This window comes from Mustelus asterias, chromosome 1, assembly GCF_964213995.1.
Source record: "Mustelus asterias chromosome 1, sMusAst1.hap1.1, whole genome shotgun sequence".
Taxonomy (NCBI): Eukaryota; Metazoa; Chordata; class Chondrichthyes; order Carcharhiniformes; family Triakidae; genus Mustelus; species Mustelus asterias.
The window spans coordinates 125,455,177-125,477,543 of record NC_135801.1 but is presented as its reverse complement, the minus strand read 5'-3'; positions in this window follow the sequence as shown (position 1 = coordinate 125,477,543).

Genomic DNA, 22,367 nt, shown 5'->3' with positions numbered 1-22,367 from the left:
TGGAAGGGGAAGGACACCTCACTGCAACTACCCATCAACCCCCCCTCCCCACAACCGGGACATTGTCTCCAAGCAAAGACTGGACTTCATCCTCAGCTATCCACCATCATGAAGATCTAAGCAGCGTCACAAATCTGCCACCAAGTAGGCACTTAACTGAGCCTAATTTACTATGCACCACTGTAAGGCAGTAGCCGGTGTCAGTCAAACCCCATTTCTGGAAACATTGTTTGGAGATGAGAACGCATTGGAAGATTCTCTAATTTTACTCTCAGTCCCACTTCCAAATCCCTTTCTCCAGGATAGGGGAAATTACAGCCCAGAGGTGCAAAGTCACTCCTTCCTACATTTATTGTATGTCAATTCAAATATTGACCCAAATGTTTGCAGAGTTGTAAAGACTCCACAGGCAAAGAACAAAGAAAATTACAGCACAGGAACAGGCCCTTCGGCCCTTCAAGCCTGCACCGACCATGCTGCCCAACTGAATAGGTGGAACCCGATGTGACAGTTCCACCCACATGATGATCCGATCCAATTTTTGCCAGTAGGAGAAAAGGAGTGGGACATGATTCCTATATGATGGAAACCCATATTCAGCAGGGTGTTAGGGTGCTAGACTCGAACTCCAAGGTATATTATAAAGCTGGACTAGACCCCAACAGTTTTCCTATTTGGCATAAATATGAGGGAAGGGTGCTTTATTCAGGAGTAATTCCATTGACAAATTAGGGATCTTGTTATCAAAACAAGCTTTATTCATAACACAGTTTAAGTATAACTTTAACAAAATGAAGCAGTTTAACATTTAACCGTTGAACAATCTTTAAAAATGAAAAGAAACAACTCAATTTCTAAGTATCACTATTTCAGTTTCAAGTGACATTCTTCCCATAGACTTAAACCCAATTTAACCATAGTTAGCAAATCCAGGCATACTTGCTTTAAATTGAGAAGGATCCAGAAACATTTCAGAAAGAAAGAGAGAGTGGGCTGCTTGTAGGCTTCTATCTTTATAAAGCCCTCTCCAGCAGCTGAACTCTGAAAAAACAGCTCTTCTGCTACAAACTTGGCTCCTCCCAATTCTAGTATCACATGATATGACCCTGTATACCTAACTCATCTTCCATTAATTTAATCAAGAAGCCGCCCCAGGCATCCTCTCTAGTTATAAACAAGAAGACATTAGCTTAATTCTATGTAAATGTTAATTATCCTGCTTTCCAGCATCTGCTGCATTCCCTCCAGACATACCAACTATTTTGAGGAAAATAAACACTGAACTTAAACACTCTGCAGAAATGTAAAACATGTCAACAAAACAGTATCATCACAAGGGCTATTTGAATTCAATGCTGAGTTCAAACAGACCACATTTTGGCTGTTCCAAGGGTCTTCACCCTTAGTGTGGGTGTCACAAATTTATGGAGTATCCATAACAGCTCTTGTAGAATAAATAATGTCTTTTTAATGTCATTATGTGAAGCTATCTTAATTACAACCCTTTAAAAATGAGGAAGAAAGATAGACTGCGGGTGTAAGAGCTTTAAAAAAACTTCCATTCTAGCAGTTTTAATAGTTGCTATTTGACATTTACATAAGGGCTCATTATGAATGCTTGGCTGATTTCCAAAAAGTTACTAATATCTCAGCAGAGGATTCTGAGTTCATAGTTTGATTGATAACTTAGAGTCTATCCATGGATTTGAAGTGCAATCTGAATAGAAGTTTACTTTTATAAGAGGTTTTTAAGAACGCTTAAATGGGCATTATGGATGGAATTTGTTTTTACTATCCAGTCGGTGTTGTGAAATCTGTATTATAATTTTAAAACTATATTTTGTTTTAGTTCTTTGGGTATTTGGGGCCATGAATAGGCTTAAGTTGATATGATTTTGCATGGGGACTGTAAAGTGCCATTGAGGGTGGGTGGGAGGTGGAGCAGGACCAACTATCTCATATTTTATGGGATCATTCCATAAGTTTACATTCCGTTCCACATCCTTTTTTGGCTGCAGAATGTCATTTATCCTGTATTTCCTGGGGTGTGAATGGGAGATTGCTGGTGAGACTGCTCTGGTCACTGTCCTTGCATCTTTTCTTTTGTACATGCACCAGCACATGCCTTCTGCTGTAGGCCAATTTAACCATGAGGACCAGAGCGCAGCAATCAGGCTGGCTGGTGTTGGACAGTAAATTTGAAAATATGTTCTAAAACAGTTAAAAAACATTTATTTCCACTTCACACAGAAAACTATCAGCAGGTAATGATCTAACATTTTTTCTTTCAGCTCAGCTGACCACATGGTGGCACAATGGTTAGTACTGCTGCCTTGCAGCACCAGGGACCTGGGTTCGATTCCCAGCTTGAGTCACTGTCTGTGTGGGTTTCCTCCCTCAGTCTGAAAGACGTGCTGGTTAGGTGCATTGGCCGTGCTAAATTCTCCCTCAGTGTGACCAAACAAGCGCCTGAGTGTAGCGACTAGGGGGATTTTCACAGTAACTCCATTGCAAAGTGTTAATGTAAGCCTATTTGTGACACTAATAAATAAACTTTAAAATGCTTAAAACACTTGTTCCGTTTGTCCCGACTCCATTTGGTGTTCGAGTCTCCTCCAAAACCACAACCTAAGTTCCCCAACTTTAACCGGAGTTGGGTTGGAAAGGCTTGGGTAGCAGGACTTAGGCTGCTCTTACTCCCAGCTCCAACCCCCAGGCAAAGCTCTTCTCAGAGTCCCAGCCAAAGCCTCAGCTGAAGCTCTGGTCTCAGTGCAGGTCCAGTTCCAGGCCATGGCACCCAAACGGTCCAAGTCCCAAACTCTAGTCTGAGCCCCAGCCCTTGTCCTCACTGTCCGTTAGAGCATTAATGCCAGGACTCTTGATTGCTATCCCTGGAAATGATGGCTGCAATCTTCCGAGTCGTTCTTGATGGGCGTGAATCCCATTATGGCTGCCAACTCTAGAGAGAAAGGCCCATAACGGGATTAGCACCGGGGAGATCTCGGAATGCGATCTTCGTTCCCCCCCCCCCCCTCCCCCTCCGGCAATGTCATCAGGTTCACATCCAGCCATTGCGTGAATCTGATTACCATCAATCTGAATGAATTTAAATATACTTAAAAGGCATAATGCTGTATCTTCTCAGAATGATGTGGAGATGCCGGCATTGGACTGGGGTAAACACAGTAAGAAGTTTAACAACACCAGGTTAAAGTCCAACAGGTTTATTTGGTAGCAAAAGCCACACAAGCTTTCGGAGCTGCAAGCCCCTTCTTCAGGTGAGTGGGAATTCTGTTCACAAACAGAGCATATAAAGACACAAACTCAATTTACATGAGTAATGGTTGGAATGCGAATACTTACAGCTAATCAAGTCTTTAAGAAACAAAACAATGAGAGTGGAGAGAGCATCAAGACAGGCTAAAAAGATGTGTATTGTCTCCAGACAAGACAGCCAGTGAAACTCTGTGGGGGTTACAGATAGTGTGACATGAACCCAATATCCCGGTTGAGGCCGTCCTCGTGTGTGCGGAACTTGGCTATCAGTTTCTGCTCAGCGACTCTGCACCGCCGTGTGTCGCGAAGGCCGCCTTGGAGAACGCTTACCCGAATATCAGAGGCTGAATGCCCGTGACCGCTGAAGTGCTCCCCAACAGGAAGAGAACAGTCTTTTGCCTGGTGATTGTCGAGCGGTGTTCATTCATCCGTTGTCGCAGCGTCTGCATAGTTTCCCCAATGTACCATGCCTCGGGACATCCTTTCTTGCAGCGTATCAGGTAGACAACGTTGGCCGAGTTGCAAGAGTATGTACCGTGTACCTGGTGGATGGTGTTCTCACGTGAGATGATGGCATCTGTGTCGATGATCCGGCACGTCTTGCAGAGGTTGCTGTGGCAGGGTTGTGTGGTGTCGTGGTCACTGTTCTCCTGAAGGCTGGGTAGTTTGCTGTGGACAATGGTCTGTTTGAGGTTGTGCGGTTGTTTGAAGGCAAGAAGTGGGGGTGTGGGGATGGCCTTGGCGAGATGTTCGTCTTCATCAATGACATGTTGAAGGCTCCGGAGGAGATGCCGTAGCTTCTCCGCTCCGGGGAAGTACTGGACGACGAAGGGTACTCTGTCCACTGTGTCCCGTGTTTGTCTTCTGAGGAGGTCGGTGCGGTTTTTCGCTGTGGCGCGTTGGAACTGTTGATGAATGAGTCGAGCGCCATATCCTGTTCTTATGAGGGCATCTTTCAGTGTCTGGAGGTGTCTGTTGCGATCCTCCTCATCCGAGCAGATCCTGTGTATACGGAGGGCTTGTCCGTAGGGGATGGCTTCTTTAACGTGTTTAGGGTGGAAGCTGGAGAAGGGGAGCATCGTGAGGTTATCCGTGGGCTTGCGGTACAGTGAGGTGCTGAGGTGACCGTCCTTAATGGAGATGCGTGTGTCCAAGAATGCAACCAATTCCGGAGAGTAGTCTATGGTGAGTCTGATGGTGGGATGGAACTTCCTTTGGACTCATGGTGAACAATCACTGAAACAACTCTATGATGACATCAACAAGTTCCATCCCACCATCAGACTCACCATAGACTACTCTCCAGAATCGGTTGCATTCTTGGACACACGCATCTCCATTAAGGACGGTCACCTCAGCACCTCACTGTACCGCAAGCCCACGGATAACCTCACGATGCTCCCCTTCTCCAGCTTCCACCCTAAACACGTTAAAGAAGCCATCCCCTACGAACAAGCCCTCCGTATACACAGGATCTGCTCGGATGAGGAGGATCGCAACAGACACCTCCAGACGCTGAAAGATGCCCTCATAAGAACAGGATATGGCGCTTGACTCATTGATCAACAGTTCCAACGCGCCACAGCGAAAAACCGCACCGACCTCCTCAGAAGACAAACACGGGACACAGTGGACAGAGTTCCCTTCGTTGTCCAGTACTTCCCCGGAGCGGAGAAGCTACGGCATCTCCTCCGGAGCCTTCAACATGTCATTGATGAAGACGAACATCTCGCCAAGGCCATCCCCACACCCCCACTTCTTGCCTTCAAACAACCGCACAACCTCAAACAGACCATTGTCCGCAGCAAACTACCCAGCCTTCAGGAGAACAGTGACCATGACACCACACAACCCTGCCACAGCAACCTCTGCAAGACGTGCCGGATCATCGACACAGATGCCATCATCTCACGTGAGAACACCATCCACCAGGTACACGGTACATACTCTTGCAACTCGGCCAACGTTGTCTACCTGATACGCTGCAAGAAAGGATGTCCCGAGGCATGATACATTGGGGAAACTATGCAGACGCTGCGACAACGGATGAATGAACACCGCTCGACAATCACCAGGCAAGACTGTTCTCTTCCTGTTGGGGAGCACTTCAGCGGTCACGGGCATTCAGCCTCTGATATTCAGGTAAGCGTTCTCCAAGGCGGCCTTCGCGACACACGGCGGTGCAGAGTCACTGAGCAGAAACACGAGGACGGCCTCAACCGGGATATTGGGTTCATGTCACACTATCTGTAACCCCCACAGAGTTTCACTGGCTGTCTTGTCTGGAGACAATACACATCTTTTTAGCCTGTCTTGATGCTCTCTCCACTCACATTGTTTTGTTTCTTAAAGACTTGATTAGTTGTAAGTATTCGCATTCCAACCATTATTCATGTAAATTGAGTTTGTGTCTTTATATGCTCTGTTTGTGAACAGAATTCCCACTCACCTGAAGAAGGGGCTTGCAGCTCCGAAAGCTTGTGTGGCTTTTGCTACCAAATAAACCTGTTGGACTTTAACCTGGTGTTGTTAAACTTCTTCTGGGAATGTCAGATTTTTTGTCAGATTTTCCTCCTGTTGGCAAGACACCATGTCGACAGAAATCACTACTGCTCTCCAGCAGTCGAAATGACCACGCCAGGGGCATGGAGTCTAGTGTAGCCCCTACACTGGCACTGCTGGGGTGGGACATGCAAGGGGTGGGACCCATAGGGGCACGGTGTATAAGGTTCAGGGCCTATAGACAATCCCATAACAGGGGTTTGCTTCATATGATGGGGTTGGGCCATAGAAGGAGTGCACCAAAGCCCCAGTGCCAGTGAATAGAGGGAAAGGGTCTTTAACATTAATTTGAAATCTCTATGGAGAAGGATTGCTAGTCTCTTTAGGCCCTGCCCCTCTGTGATGGGTTCCCTGGTAGCGGGACAGGCAAGCCATACAATATGCTGTAGACATCAGTGAGGGCCTGAAGATCCCACCAGCGGCCAATGGTAAGTCACCTCCACCACTGGAAAACACACAAAGGGTGCTCGTAAATATGACCCAATGTGTGTTCAAGGATGAATGGTTTCAGGATCAGGTCCATAAATGCTAACTGAAATCCTACGCTGGCAATTAGCATGAAGCACACTGCATTGCCTGTTCCAGAAGTTTCTAAATAAATCATGGTAGGCTGAGCGATACAAAACATTACGCCTCAGAGCAGCAGAAGCTGAAAGTTAAGGTGACTACTGATCAAGGCCAAGGAATCCAAGTTTCTTTCACCAAAAAGAGGAAAAGAAGGTATTGCTTATTGAAGTAGCAACAGTGCCTTAATGAAATATGGTGACTCATCGCACAATATATTGTTCCTTGAAACTGGGTGCACGGCTGTACTCTTACTTCTCCTTTGCAGAAAAATTATCGCATGGATCACAAGAGCAGAGCTAATTGTCAAAACCGTGCTTAGAAAGTGGAGTGTAATAGTTTTGGTATCTGAACTGAAAGTTTCTGAGTCATATGAAAAGGCCCCTCTCTGTTCGGTTGCAACAGAAACCTCTAATAAAGTCCATCGAAAGATGTACTTATTTGTGTATAGTGCTACACTACCAAAGATGAATGTGTTTTCAAACTGCTAGACTTTTCTGAACAATCTTTGGAATCTGCTGAGGCTATTACAAATTAAGTTCTGGGAAAGAAAAGGTTGGACCTCCAACAAGTGTCAGCTTGTTCGCCTGATAATGTCCATTTTGGATTCATCACTATTCATGCACGATACTTGCTGGAAAGAATCCAAAGCTTCTGAGATTTTCCAGCATTTTCTGTTTTTGTTTCAGATTCCAGCCTCTGCAGTAATTTGCTTTCACCAAAGCTTTTCAGAAGTTTTTTTTAGCTCACGTTGTCAACAATACATTCAGAGCAGATCTTTACAAATTAGATGTTGACATAGATGCTGTGGTGATGAAAATAATATGGTCACTCCTCTTCATCGATCGTGCAACGTGAAAATCTCAGTGGGTTAAGGTTATCAGTTACACACTGGTTATCATTGGGAAAAACTATGGGGCATTTCTGAGGGTATGACCTACTTTGTTCTCCTACTTCAGCAGCATAAATTGTTCAAAGCATTTGCAGAAGCTCCTTATGATCGATGGAGAAACATGAAGGTGATGATGAATCTGCCAGTGTAAATGTTGGCTACACTTAACCAATGTTCTGTGTCAGCTTGTTCCTTGTGTTTGAAATAGCCTAAAGTTACAATTCATGCAAACGTTCCACAACTGTATGATGTGTCACAAACATGTAGTTATGCTATTATAGATTTTGAAGGATATGAAAAGCATACGCATGTTCGAAAATGCTTTTTAAAAGAACCTCTGTTCAGAAAAACACCTCCTGTATGTTTTCCAGTGGTGGAGGTGGCAGACCCCAACTTGGCACCTTTGTGTCGGTTCTAAAAACAGATCAAACTGTTTATTTCAAGAAGGATCACAAAAGACATTGGGGCGATCTTACGAAAAAAGTTCTAAGTGCTGAATGAACGTGAAAACGGGAGAGTTTCAGATGTTTTTTTGAGCAAGTTTGAAATCTTACGCCACTTCATTGAAAAAATGAGGTTAAATCTGTTTCCCACTAGTAGGTGGGGCGGGGGGGGGGGGGGCTAAGCTCACCAGAAGGCCGGCTGCTCACACCAGAGGGTGCTATTGCACATGTGCAGATCTCTTTCAGATCTGTGCAACAGAAGGTAAGATTGCCCCCATTATTCAATGCATGTTCCACAAATGTAAATGAGATCCTTCCACTTGCTGATCTTCTTTCAGGAAAAAGACAATTGACTGATTAAAGGACTTTAATTAAAAGCTATAAAAGAACCCAAGGTAGACAAAAGGCTTTTTAAATGGCCAATACACAATATGGAAGCATGATTAATCAGTTTGGAAGCAGCCATCTTTGTATTTCTTCATACTATAAGAAAAGATGGAACACTACCTAAAGAGAGAACTGTCTTGAACATCGTTATATACCGTGGGCGGCATGGTAGCACAGTGGTTAGCACTGCTGCTTCACAGCTCCAGGGACCTGGGTTCAATTCCCAGCTCATACAGTTGTGGAACGTTTGCATGAATTGTAACTTTAGGCTATTTCAAACACAAGGAACAAGCTGACACAGAACATTGGTTAAGTGTCGCCAACATTTACACTGGCAGATTCATCATCACCTTCATGTTTCTTCATCGATCATGGGCTCACTGTCTGTGTGGAGCTTGCACACTCTCCTCGTGTCTGCATGGGTTTCCTCCAGGTGCTCCGGTTTCCTCCCGCAGTCCAAAGATGTGCGGGTTAGGTTGATTGGCCATGCTAAAATTGCCCCTTAGTTTCCTGAGATGTGTAGGTTAGAGGGATTAGCAGGTAAATATGTAGGGATATGGGTGTAGGGCCTGGGTGGGATTGTGGTCGGTACAGACTCGATGGGCCAAATGGCCTCTTTCTGCACTGTAGGGTTTCTATGAATCATGAGAGAGACAACTTGAAACAGAAACTACTTCTCCAGGAGGTTTCCAGAAACAGCTATCAGACTGCCATACTAACTCAGACTACCAAGAGCCACCACTTGCAATACCCATAAAATTGAGTGTAGGAGCCTTCACTACCCCCAAGACCTCTTCTGCATGTTGAATCCACCTGTAATTCTTCAACTGCAAAAACCATTGCAGCTGCTAAACAAACCTCAATTTTCAACCTCTTCACTTTGGAAAAAAAGAATTCAAGCAACAGTCCTCAATGCTATCTCAGAAGTTGATTTGAAACCTTTAAATATTTCTTCATTAATCTGCATTTTAATTTTTGTATCTATATTATAGTTAATAACTGTATCACTTTTACCCAAGTAACTTTCAGCAGTAATTTTCGTAATAAACTAACTTTTATCTTGTTGAATTTGGGTGGGATTTTCTGGCCCCTCCCATTGGTGGGGTCCTGCCGAAGTTAGCAGGGATTTGAATGGCTCGCTGTGCCTGCTCCTGGGAAAGCTGCCACGGCAGGCCAGAAGAGCCTGGCCTAAAGCTCGTCTGCCGCTTTTTAAAAATTAACCCACTCATAGGCTAAAAGGGGGCTACATACACTCAAATGCTGAGCTCAAGGGCTTAAGCAAATGGCTTCTACGTGATAGTGCCTGATGTCATTCAACACTTACTTTGTAAGTTCTGCAAAGGAGCAATGGTCTATTTATTGGGCTATCAAACACAGCATATACTCACTGAGCTTCCCGATCACTAAAGGGAAGATAATAACAAGCAACTTCATCACTGCCATCCAGACAAGTTTGTCTCCTGAGAACTAGCAATCTGTTTTTTCCCTGAGGTATCTGAACTAAATGTTGAAGATTCAAAGTTTGACGCCCTTGTTGAATATATGGAAAATTTCCATTTACCACGCACTGTCGGTTGATGATCTATATGACAAATAGTGTATCCTCACATCAATGTTAAAGGATGTTGATCAGGAGAAAACAGTTCCGGAGAAATGCAATCAGATATTTAGACCATGCACGAACTTAAACTCTGTAGAAGGGTCATACAAATTCAATACATTAATTCTGATCCTCTCTTCACAGATGTTGCCAGACTTGCTGAGTTTATCCAGTATTTTCTGTTTTTATAGATGTACCACTGAGAATGTCAAGGGAAGTAGATGCAGGGGAACACCATCAACTGCAAATTCTCCTCAAGTCACACACCATCCTGACTTAGAACTTTAGAAGCATTGGGTTGCAATAAGTGGTGACCAGGGACTAACAACGGGTTTACTGATAATACTGAGCAGCTCTTGCATGCTTTGTGGCTGCCCACGCCCAGGGAAGAACTCCTGTGCTCCTGACACATGACCCCTTTTGTAACAGCATCATCTCCTGCATCCACGTGACCACCCAGTCTACAGGAACTATATCACCTTTTCTTCAGTGTCGCTGGGTCACTTACCTGTGATTCCCTTCTTAACTGTACTGTAGGTGTACCTACACCACGTAGACTGCAGTGGTCCACCACCTTCTCAAAGGCAATTAGGGATGGACATTAAATGCTGGCCTAGCCAGTGACGTTCACATTCCATGAAAAAGTAAAAAATAAAAAATGGATACATTTGTGCTTATATTGAATTATATTTCATTTTCTATTACACTAGGAAAAAATCAACTAAAGCTTGTGGTCTCTAAAGTGTGTGACCCTATACAGATAGATATTTACACCTCTCAGCAATAGATGTGATAGATTCATTAGTTTTGAGCTCTGTGAAAATTGCTCATAGGGAACGAAAAACACTCTGTACTTCAATTGATTTAGTCCCTGTCGATTGAACATCATGTACCTTATATTGGCAGAAGTACTGCTTCATACAAGGCTAGTGTGCAAAAAGAAGTATGCTTACATCTTGCATGCTGAGAATTGTGGGTGGCATGGTAGCACAGTGGTTAGCATCTCTGCCTCACGGTGACCTGGGTTCGATTCCTGACTTGGGTCAATGTCTCTACAGAGTCTGCACATTCTCCCCGTGTCCGTGTGGGTTTCCTCTGGGTGCTTTGGTTTCCTCCAAAAGTCCGAAAGACGTGCTGGTTAGGTGCATTGGCCATGCTAAATTCTCCCTCCGTGTACCCGAACAGGCGCCGGAGTGTGGCGACCAGGGGATTTTCACAATAACTTCATTGCAGTGTTAATGTAAGCCTACTTGTAACAATAATAAATAAACTTAAGACTGTGTTCTTTGTAAATATTAATACCGAGGTTTGCTACGTCTTCTCTGTTCATTTAGCAGTAAAGCCAAAACCTTTTCAAACTGGAACATTGCAACTTGTGCATCCTAAGTGCCAAGAAAGTATTATTAAATACTCATAAATCTGTATGCTAATCAGAGACTAGAGAAATTCAAGAATTTATTCTGATAAATTTCTTGTTTTCCTCTTGCACATTGTTAGGAAATTATACTTCCAAAAACAGTGTTTTCTTTTTAAATTTTGAAGGAAATTGCAATATTTGGACACTTCGAATTTTTAAAAATAAGATCAAGAGTTCGCCGTGGAAGGTGAGCAAGAATGCATGCACTTGAGGAGAGCTATTGTTTATTTTACAGTAATTACCTGAAAGGCTGGAAAATTTTAGAATGTAACCGGTGACAACTTTGTATTGGATATAATGTGACCAATGGTAACAAGCTGCAAGGGTCAGCTGACACAGTAAACCATGGAACCAATTACAGAATGATGTGATGGTCAGCTGACTCACTATAAATAAGAACCTGTTGGGTATTGTGGGGAGCTTGGATTGGCCCAGGGCAAGGCCCCACACTTGGAGTTACGAAGTTTCTTTATTAAATCCTTTCTTTGATTTATAAGTTGGAGTAGGTTTTGTTATATTTTTTATTGACTGCATTTGAAGAGTTCCTTCTGAAGAAACAGAAAATAAAACTTTTTTAAAGGCAAAGACCCTGGTGATATACAAGAAATTGGCTGAAGATGAGCTATATGTAGGACCATAGAACATGCTTTTGTAAACTATACTTTGCTCAATAAAGGAAAACATTCTATATGCTTTCTTGACCACCTGGCCTCTCACTTTCAGGGACCTGTGGACATGCACTCCAAGGTTTCTCACTTCCTCAACATCTTACTGTTTATTGAGTATTCCCTTGCTTTTTTTGCCCTCCCCAAATGTCACACTTTTCTAGGTTGAATTTCATTTACTGCTTCTCCGTTCATTCAACCAAACCACTGCCATCATTCTGGAGTCAACAGTGATCCTCTTCACAATCCATGGCTAACTTTTGTGCCATCTTCAAATTTACCAATTATGCCACTGACATTTAAGCCTAAATCATTAACAAATACAGCAAGGGCCCCAACCATTTTTCATTCACAAAAACATCCATCAATCATTTCCCTTTGTTTTCTGTCAGAGTCAATTTTGGATCCAACTTACCACCTTCCCCTGTATCTCATGAGATCTGACTTTTCTGACCAGTCTACCAGGTGGGACCTTGCCAAATGCCTTACTGAAATCCATGTCGACAACATCCACTGCACTACCCTCATCAATCCTCCTTGTTACTTCCTCAAAAAATTCTATTCAGTCAGTAAGACACAATCTTCTAACAAAACCATGCTGACTAGCCCTGATCAATCCGTGCCTTTCTAAGAGAGAGTTTATCCTATCTCTCAGAATTGTTTCCAATAATATGCCCAACACTGAAGTCAGACTGACCGGACAATAGTTTTCTAGCCCAAGCTCTGCACCCTCTATAAATAAAGGTACAATTTTGGCAAAACTCCAAACATCTGGGACCTTGCCTTTATCTAGCGAGGATTGTAAAATAGTCCTCAGAGCATCCCTTATTTCGTCGTTAGCTTCCTTCAGCAACCTGGGATACAATCCATCCATTCCTGGTGATATATCTACCTTCAAAGGTGCTAGTCCCTCTCTCACAATGCTTATTTGTAACTAATATTTCACACCTCTTTAACTAGAACATCTGACTCATCTTCTCCTTAGTGAAGACAGAGTCATTGAGAACCCTGCCCACAACTTCTGCAACAAATCACAAGGTACCATGTACATCACTGGATCGTGACCGTACCTTTTCTTTAATTATTCTCTTGCTCTTAATGTGCTGGTAAAACATCTTTGGATTTATTTGATTTTTCTGCCAATATTTTTGATTATTGCCTCTGTGCTTTCCTAATTTCTATTTTTACTTCACCCTCGTAACCTTGTATATTCCTCTAGGTTTTCTACAGTATTAAGTCTTTTGTGTCTATCATAAGCTTCCTTTTTCTGTTTTATCTTGGCTTGCATGCTTCTAGATACAGCAAGAAGTCTCACAACACCAGGTTAAAGTCCAACAGGTTTATTTGGTAGCAAATACCATAAGCTTTCGGAGCACTGCTCCTTCATCAGATGGAGTGGAAATGTTTCCACTCCATCTGATGAAGGAGCAGTGCTCCGAAAGCTTATGGTATTTGCTACCAAATAAACCTGTTGGACTTTAACCTGGTGTTGTGAGACTTCTTACTGTGTTCACCCCAGTCCAATGCCGGCATCTCCACATCATGCTTCGAGATAACCAGGGGGCTCCAGATTTGGACATACTACCCTTTTTTCTTTCTGGGGACATGTCTAACTGTGCCTTAGAATTTCTCCTTTGCCTCTTACTGATTTGACACAGTTTTTCCTTTTAATAGCTGAATCCTGTCCACTCTTGCTAACTCACTTCTCAACTTTGTAAAATTTGTCTTCTCCTAATTTGGAGTTTTACTCCTGTTCTATCTTTGTCCGTTTCCATAATGATGCTAAATCTAACTATTCTGGTCACTATCACCAAAATGGTCCCTCCCATTGCTACTTCATCCACTTGCCTGCCTTCATTTCCTAACACTAACTATAGAATTGTGCCCCTTCGCATTGGGCTTATGGGCTGGCTAAAAATGTTCCCTTGAATACAGTTTAGGAATTTTGCTCTCTCTGTTCCATTCACACTGTTTGTATCTCAATTGATATTAGTAGTTGAAATCCCCAATTATTATTGCATTATTGTTTTTGCGCTCAATCGGTCTGCATATTTGCTCCTCTAACTCGCTATTTGGGGGTTGATACTACACGCCTAGCAGTGTGGCTGCACCTTTTTTATTTCTGAGCTCAACTCATATGGCCTCATTTGATATTTCACTCAGTATATCATCCCTCCTCACAGCTGTAATTGATTATTTAACCAATAATGCTACATCATCACCTTTTTTTATCCCCCTCCCTATTCTGCCTGAAAACTCTATATCCAGGGTTGTTGAGCTACCTACCATTTTTGCCCCTCTTTAAGCCAAGTTTCCATTACAGCAGTATTATCATGCTGTCATGTGTCCACCTGTGCCCTCAGCTCATTCATTTTATTTACTATGTTCTTTCTGTTTACATTTATATTGTTTTACACTGCCAAATTTCTGTGCTACACACTTTTTAAACCTGTGCTACCTTTGTCTTGCAGAGTCATTCACTAATTCTCCATCTCCTGTTTCCTGTTCTGAATGTGCCCTCAGGTTCTCATCCCCCTGCTAATCTAGTTTAAATACTCCCCCATCCCCTTTCCCAGCCACACGAGCAAGTCTCCCTGTGAGGATATTCGGCCCAGTCCTGTTCAGGTGTAGATCGTACAGTTCGTACAGGTCCCACCTTCCCCAGAGCTGGTCCCAATTCCTCAGAAACTTGTTGTCCTCCTTCCTACATCAGATTTCCAATCATGGGTTCAATCAATCACTCAGTTCTCCTGTTTCTATACTCGCTTGCACATGGGACTGGGAGTACCCTGAGATTACTGCATTAGAGGTCCATTCTTCTTCCTCATTCCCTGAAATCTGCTTTCAGACCTTATCCCCTTTCCTATGTCATTGGTACCAATGTGGATCACGACCTCTGGCTGATCACCCACCACCAGAAGAATGTCCTGTAGCCAGTTTGTGACATCCTTACCAGGGAGACAACATTTCATCCTGGAATCATGACTATGGCCACAGAAATGCATGTCTATTCCCTTAACTAATATATCCCATATCACTACTGTTCTTCCTCTCTTCTTCCTCCCCTTCTGCACAGCAGAGACACCTGTGGTACCACAAACTTAGCTCTTACTGCACTCCACTGAGGAATCAACTTCCAAAACAGAAACCCAATTGGTGAGTGGAACCCCAGGGAATTCCTGCACTACCTGGCTAATTTTCTTGGATTGCGTGTAGTCACCCATTTCCTTCGTCTCCTACACTGCAGTGTGACCACCTCTCTGAACATGCTATGTATGCAGATCTCAGCCTTACGAATGTGCCACAGTGACTGTAGCCAATTGAGCTCCGAAATCCAGAGCTGAAGGTTCTGCAGCTGGTAACACTTCCTGCACATTTAGTTGTCTAGGACATCAAGAGCATCCACAGCTTCCCACATATTACAAGACTCCATATCACATGACCAAGCTGTCCTGACATGGCTTCAATTTATTTCTCTAAATAATTTTATTTCACTTTGGTTTACTCATGCAACTTTATTTTACCTGGCTTCAACTTAACTTTATTTCCCTATTGCTTGTGTTTCTTACATATAACATTGAACAGTACAGCATAGGAGCAGGCCTTTTGGCCCACTATGTTGTGCCAAACATGATGCCAAATTGAGCTACTCCCTTCTGCCTGCCCTTGGTCCATATCCCTCTATTCCTCGCATATTCATGTGTTTATCTAAAAGCCCCTTACAACCCCTATGTATCTGTCTGTGCTGCCACCCCTGGCAGGGCAATCCAGACACCTCCCACTGTTTGTGTAAAATACTTGCTCCTCACATCTCCTTTGAACTTTCCCCCTCTCATCTTAAATGCATGCCCGACATTTCAACTCTGGGAAAAGGATTCTGACTGTCAACCCTATCTATGTCTCTCATAATTCTATTAGGTCTCCCCTCAACCCTCGCCACTCCAGAGAAAACAACCCTAGTTTGTCCAGCCTCTCCTTGTAGCTCATACCCTCTAGTCCAAGCAGCATCCTGGTAAACCTCTTCTGCATCCTCTCCTAAGCCTCCACATCCTTCCTATAATGTGGCGACCAGAATTGAACACAATACTCTAAGTGCAGCCTAACCAAAGTTTTATGAAGCTGCAACATGACATCCTGACTCTTGTACTCAATGCCCCAACCAATAAAGGCATGCATGCCATCTTTACCACCCTATCTGCTGTGTGGCCACTTTCAGGGTACTATGGACTTGAACCCCAAGATCCTTCTGTGCATCAATGTTGTTCAGGGTCCTGCTATTAACTGTATACTTACCCTTAACTTGTGTTCTCCCAAAGTGTAGCACTTCACACTTGCCCGATTAAACTCCATTTCCCATTTCTCCGTCTGTATCTGCAACTGATCTATATCCCATTGTATCCTTTGACAACCTTCTACACTATCCACAACTCCACTTATCGTTGTGTCATCTGCAAATTGAGAGTCATCATGACCTCTTCCACAGCTGGTCATGAAGCCAGGCTCATGGGCAATTGCAGATGATTCAATGCATCAGCATTAGCTACCCAGGTCCTGAGTGGTCCTTTAGGATGTATTCATAAGCCGCCAGTGACAAGGCCCAATACTGTATCTGCATGGAGGCAATGGGAGGTATTGCCTTGTCTTCTTTAAAAAGTCCCAGAAATGATTTATGATCAGTTACCATGATGAGGCATCCACCATAGACATACTGATGGAATTTTAATGCTGAAGCCAACTACCAACCCCACCTCTTCTCAATCTGGGAATTCCTCCACTAGAACGTCCTAGGTGCATCCATCTCTCCAGCGATGTGCCAGTACCATTCCAACCCCGTAGGGGGAGGTATCACATGTCAAGATAAGGTCCTTTTTAGGATCAAAATGGGGCAATAAATTGGAGGTCAAAACTTGCCATTTAACACAGCTAAAAGCATCTAGCTGTGGCACCTCCCAATACCTCCTTTGATGTTTCTGTAGTAGGGTATGCAAGGTAGCCAATAAAGAAACTAAATTCAGAATGAACTTCCTGTAATAATTTACTAACCCAGGCAGAATTTCAATTTGTAGGGTTCCTTGAAGTTGGTGGGCTCCTTAACGGCCCTCATCTTTTCCTCCACCAGTTGATGACCCTTGCCATCCATCCGCATTCCTCAACCTCCATGAATCGGCGTAAGACATGTTCCTGATTTGCTAGATGATCACATTCCAAAGTTCCTGTGACCAAGACATCGTCCATGTAGACAACTACCTGAGGGTAACCCTTGGAGTATGTTCCCTATGACCCACAGAAAAATTGCACATGCAGATGAGACCCTGAAGGGCAGGCAAATTTACTTGTATAGGCCTTTGTGTATATTAATTGTCACATACTTTCAATAAGGCTAATCTAATTCAAATTGGAGATATGCATGGCTCGTGTCCAATTTTGAAAATGCTTGGCCCCCAATTAACCTGGCGTTCAGGGCATGGGGTATCTGTCAAGTTTGGAAACCTTATTGTCAGTAAGCTTATAGTGTCCACAAGATCAGACCAATTTATTTGGCTTAAGGACAGGAATAACAGGTACGACCCAGTCTGTGAATTGCACGGGTTTTATTATGCCCAGCTTTTCAAAGCATTCCAGTTCCATCTCTACTTTTTCCAATAGGGAGTATGGAACTGATCTCACTCTAAAATACTCAGCAGTAGCATCGAGGTCAATGTGGATCTTAGCTTTGGCTCTCCTTATTTTTCCAAGTGCTCCCTGGGAAACTTCGGGGTACTTATTGATGACTTTGTACATTAATAATTAACCATATATCACAATACTAGCTCTAAAGTAGCTTTATCCCTATTTTGTTCCACAACATATTGCTTTAGGGAAGTGTAACGAAATCAGTCAATAAACGTATCTTCTAGACCACCTTTGCCAATTTGATTGGTCTAGGCTATATGAAGAAATGACCTGTTATAAACTCCAATAATCTCTTGTCAGTAGTCTGCCCAAAGGTGTAACTACTATGTGGCAGTGTATGAACTACTCCTAACAGCTTTTCCTGACTCCTGCTATTTCTAATCTCTACTCAGTAATTCTACTTCCTGAATTTCTGATCAAAATAATTTCTTGCTAATGTTCTTATATCATCCTTTACAATCATGACTAATCACACCCCCATCTCTATCTCCTTTTCCATTCTGTTTTTTTGAAATGTTGTGTATCCTGAAATATTTATTTTGCAACCTTAGTCACCTTGTAATCATGTCTTTTGTGATGATGATTTGATCTAAAACGTTCAGCTCTATTTGTGCCACCAGTTCATCTGACTTATTGTGGATACTCTGCACATTAAGATAAAGTGACTTGAATTTTATGGACTGATGCATTCTTACTGTTAAACTGCCTGTCGCTTCCTGTCCCACTTGGTCTTTACCCACAAAGAACAAAGAAAAGTACAGCACAGGAACAGGCCCTTTGGCCCTCCAAACCCATGTCGATCATGATGCCCTAACGAAACCAAAAAAACCTTCTGCCCTTACTCGGTCCGTATCCCTCTATTCCCTCCCTATTCATGTACCCATCCAGATGCCTTTTTAAATGTTGCTAATGTGCCTGCTTTCACCACATCCTCTGGCAGCACGTTCCAGGCACCCATCATTCCCTGTGTGAAAAACTTCCCCCGCACATCTCCCTTAAACTTCCCCCCTCTCACCTTGAATCTGTGCCCACTTTTAATTGACACTTCTACCCTGCGAAAAAGCCTCCGACTATCCACCCTATCTATGCCTCTCATAATTTTGTAGATCTTTATCCTGTCTCCACTCAACCTCCGACTTTCCAGTGAAAACAATCTTAGTTTATTCAACCTGTCCTCATAGTCAATGCCTTCGAGACCAGGCAATATCCTGGTGAGCCTTCTTTGCACTTTAGAACATAGAAAAGGTCCTTCTGGTAGTGTGGCGACCAGAACTACACACGATACTCCAAATGTGGCCTAACCAAGGAAACTTGGAAGACATTACATTTCCAAAGACTTAGTTGAAGAGATAAAAGTTAATAACATAAAATGGCAACCAAAGGGAGACATTCTCACAAAAAGGCACGAGGAGTTTCAAAAACAATTGTCAGAAATGTAATTAAAGATTATAAGCTTGAAAGATAGCACACAGGAATTATATTCTGCCAAGGAAAAACTGATCAGGTATCGAGGATCAACTCTCACATATGAAAGAAGAGTTTATTAAGGATACTGAGAACTGCTGAGAACATTGAATTATCACTCACACTAAGTTGAACGTTGGAATGAGGACTGGACAAGCTTAAACTTGTACAAACAAATTCAATGGAAATAGATCTTCAATTAAAACTTGATGGAGCTCAAATATCAGATGTCTCTTGTAAACATCATGAAAAATGTCTAGAACAGAAGAATTGCTGAAGAATCAGAACAGTCACAGAATGCAGAATTAATAACCAAAACTGATTAAATTGTTGAACTCCGATCCAACCTGAACAACACGATGGATAAGATGCCTAGTACGAAAGATCAAATCCAGACTTTGAAAACAGAAATACAGAATTCTAATAAGCACATTGATGATTTAAAGAGTCAATGACCATACAAGAAACATTCCAAACAGCACTGGATGCCCAGATGAAGTTGTCAAACTTGTGTATGATTTCCACTGATAACTCTGAAACAATGGCAACTAAAGACAACTCAACTTACCAGAATAGGTGCTGAACCAAACAAAAAGTTTAAAGTTTCACAACAATAATCTCTCCCTCAATGTCAACAACACGAAGGAGATTATCATCGACTTCAGGAAGCATAAAGGAGAACATGCCCCTGTCTACATCAATGGGGACGAAGTAGAAAGGGTTGAGAGCTTCAAGTTTAGGTGTCCAGAGCATCAACAACTTGTCCTGGTCCCCCCCATGCTGACACTATAATTAAGAAAGCCCACCAACGCCTCTACTTTCTCAGAAGACCAAGGAAATTTGACATGTCAGCTACAACTCTCTCCAACTTTTACAGATGCGCCATAGAAAGCATTCTTTCTGGCTGTATCGCAACTTGGTATGGCTCCTGCTCTGCCCAAGACCGCAAGGAACTACAAAAGATCATGAATGTAGCCCAATCCATCACACAAACCAGCCTCCATCCATTGACCCTGTCTACACTTCCCTCTGCCTTGGCAAAGCAGCCAGCATAATTAAGGACCCGACGCACCCCGGACATTCTCTCTTCCACCTTCTTCCTTCGGGAAAAAGGTGCAAAAGTCTGAGGTCACGTACCAACAAACTCAAGAACAGCTTCTTCCCTGCTGCTGTCAGACTTTTGAATGGACTTACCTTGCATTAAGTTGATCTTTCTCTACACCCTAGCTATAACTGTAACACTACATTCTGCACTCTCGTTTCCTTCTCTATGAACGGTATGTTTTGTCTGTATAGCGCGCAAGAAACAATACTTTTCACTGTATGTTAATACATGTGACAATAATAAATCAAATCAAATCACAAGTCAGCTTACATTAACACTGCAATGAAGTTACTATGAAAATCCCTTAGTCGCCACATTCCGGTGCCTGTTCGGGTATACTGGGGGAGAATTTAACATGGCCAATGCACCTAACCAGCACGTCTTTCAGACTATGGGAGGAAACTGGAGCACCCAGAGGAAACCCATGAAGACTCGGGAATCATTATGAAGTGCTTTGAAAGGTTAGGCATGGCATGAATCAATTCCAACATCCCAGATTGCCTGGATCCACTACAGTTCACCTATCGCCACAACAAGTCCACAGCAGACGCCATCTCCCTGGCCCTACACTCAATCCTGGAACACCTGGATAACAAAGACACCTACGTCAGACTCCTATTTATTTATACAGCTCAGCCATCAACACCATTATTCTTACAAAACTCATCTCTAAACCCCGTGGCCTGGGGCCCGGCTCCCTCCCCTGCGACAGGATCTTGGATTTCCTGCTGTTGCCTATCCTTCCTAAGGATCGACACGATCATCACAACACCGGTGCCCCACAAGGCTGTGTCCTCAGCTCCTTACAATATTTCTTATACACCTATGACTGTGGCCAAATTCCCCTCCAACTCGACTTTTAAGTTTGCTGATGACACCACGATAGTGGGTTGGATCTCAAACAATGATGATATGGTGTACAGGTAGGAGATGGAGAATCTGGTGAACTGTTATGATACCAATAGTCATCAACTTCAGGAAGTGGAGGACATGCCCCTGTCTACATCAACAACGGGGATGAAGTGGAAATGATTGAGAGCTACAGGTTTCGAAGTGTTCAGATCACCAACAACCTGTCCTTGTCCCTCCATGCCAACGCTATGGTTAAGAAAGCCCACCAATGCCTTTCCTTTCTCAGGAGGCTAAGGAAATTTGGCATGTCAGCTATGACTCTCTCCAACTCTTACAGTTGCACCACAGAAAGCATTCTTCCTGGTTGTATCACAGCTTGGTATGGCTCCTTCTGTCCATGACTACAAAAAACTAGAAAGGGTCGTGAATGAAGCCCAGTCCATCACGCAAACCAGTTTCCCATCCATTTACTCTGTCTACATTTCCTGCTGCCTTGGAAAAGCAGCCAGCATAATCAAAGACCCCACACACCCTGGACATTCTCTCTTCCACCTTCTCCCGTCGGGAAAAAAGATACAAAAGTCAGAGATCACGTACCAACCAACTCAAGAACAGCTTCTTTCATGCTGCCATCAGACTTTTGAATGGACCTACTTTGTATTAAGTTGATCTTTCTCTACACCCTAGCTATAACTGTAGCACTACATTCTGCACTCTCCTTTCCTTCTCTATGTATGGTATGCTTTGTCGGTATAGCGTGCAAGAAACAATACTTTTTACTGAATACTAATATATGTGACAATAATAAATCAAATTAAAAAAAACGTGCAGACCCCATACAGACAGTGACCCAAGCTGGAATAGAACCTAGGCTGCTGTGAGGCAGCAGTGCTTGCTACTGTGCTGCAAAAAGAATCATAAGCTTGAAAACCACATGGAAAGGAAGAAATTAGTCAAAAATCTGGGTAAAAAAATGAAACACGAGTGAATGAGATTCCTTGGTGAAATCTGAATGCCCATTTACGTCGAGGTGGTCCATACAACAAAAAAAGAAAGTGAGATGGAGATGAGCTCAATACTCGTCCATTCTGCAAGAAACAATTTAGATTAGCAGTGACCACTGATCAATGCAACAGCTAAACCGACCAAGTGATCTCAGATGTCAGTCCAACTTCCAAGCCAACAGGAAGAACCAGAAACAGAGCCTGCCACTCCAGTAACAAAACAGCGAATGAGAGATAGAAGGTCCTCAGACTGCCTGAACCTGTAACATAGAAACATAGAAGCAGGAGTAGGCCATTTGGCCCTTCGAGCCTGCTCCACAATTCATTTTGATCATGGCTAATCATCAAATTCAATATCCGATTCCCCCCTTCCTCCCATATTCCTTGGTCCCTTTAGCCCCAAGAGCAATATTTAATTCCTTCTTGAAATCAGACAATGTTTTGGCCTCAACTACATTCTGTG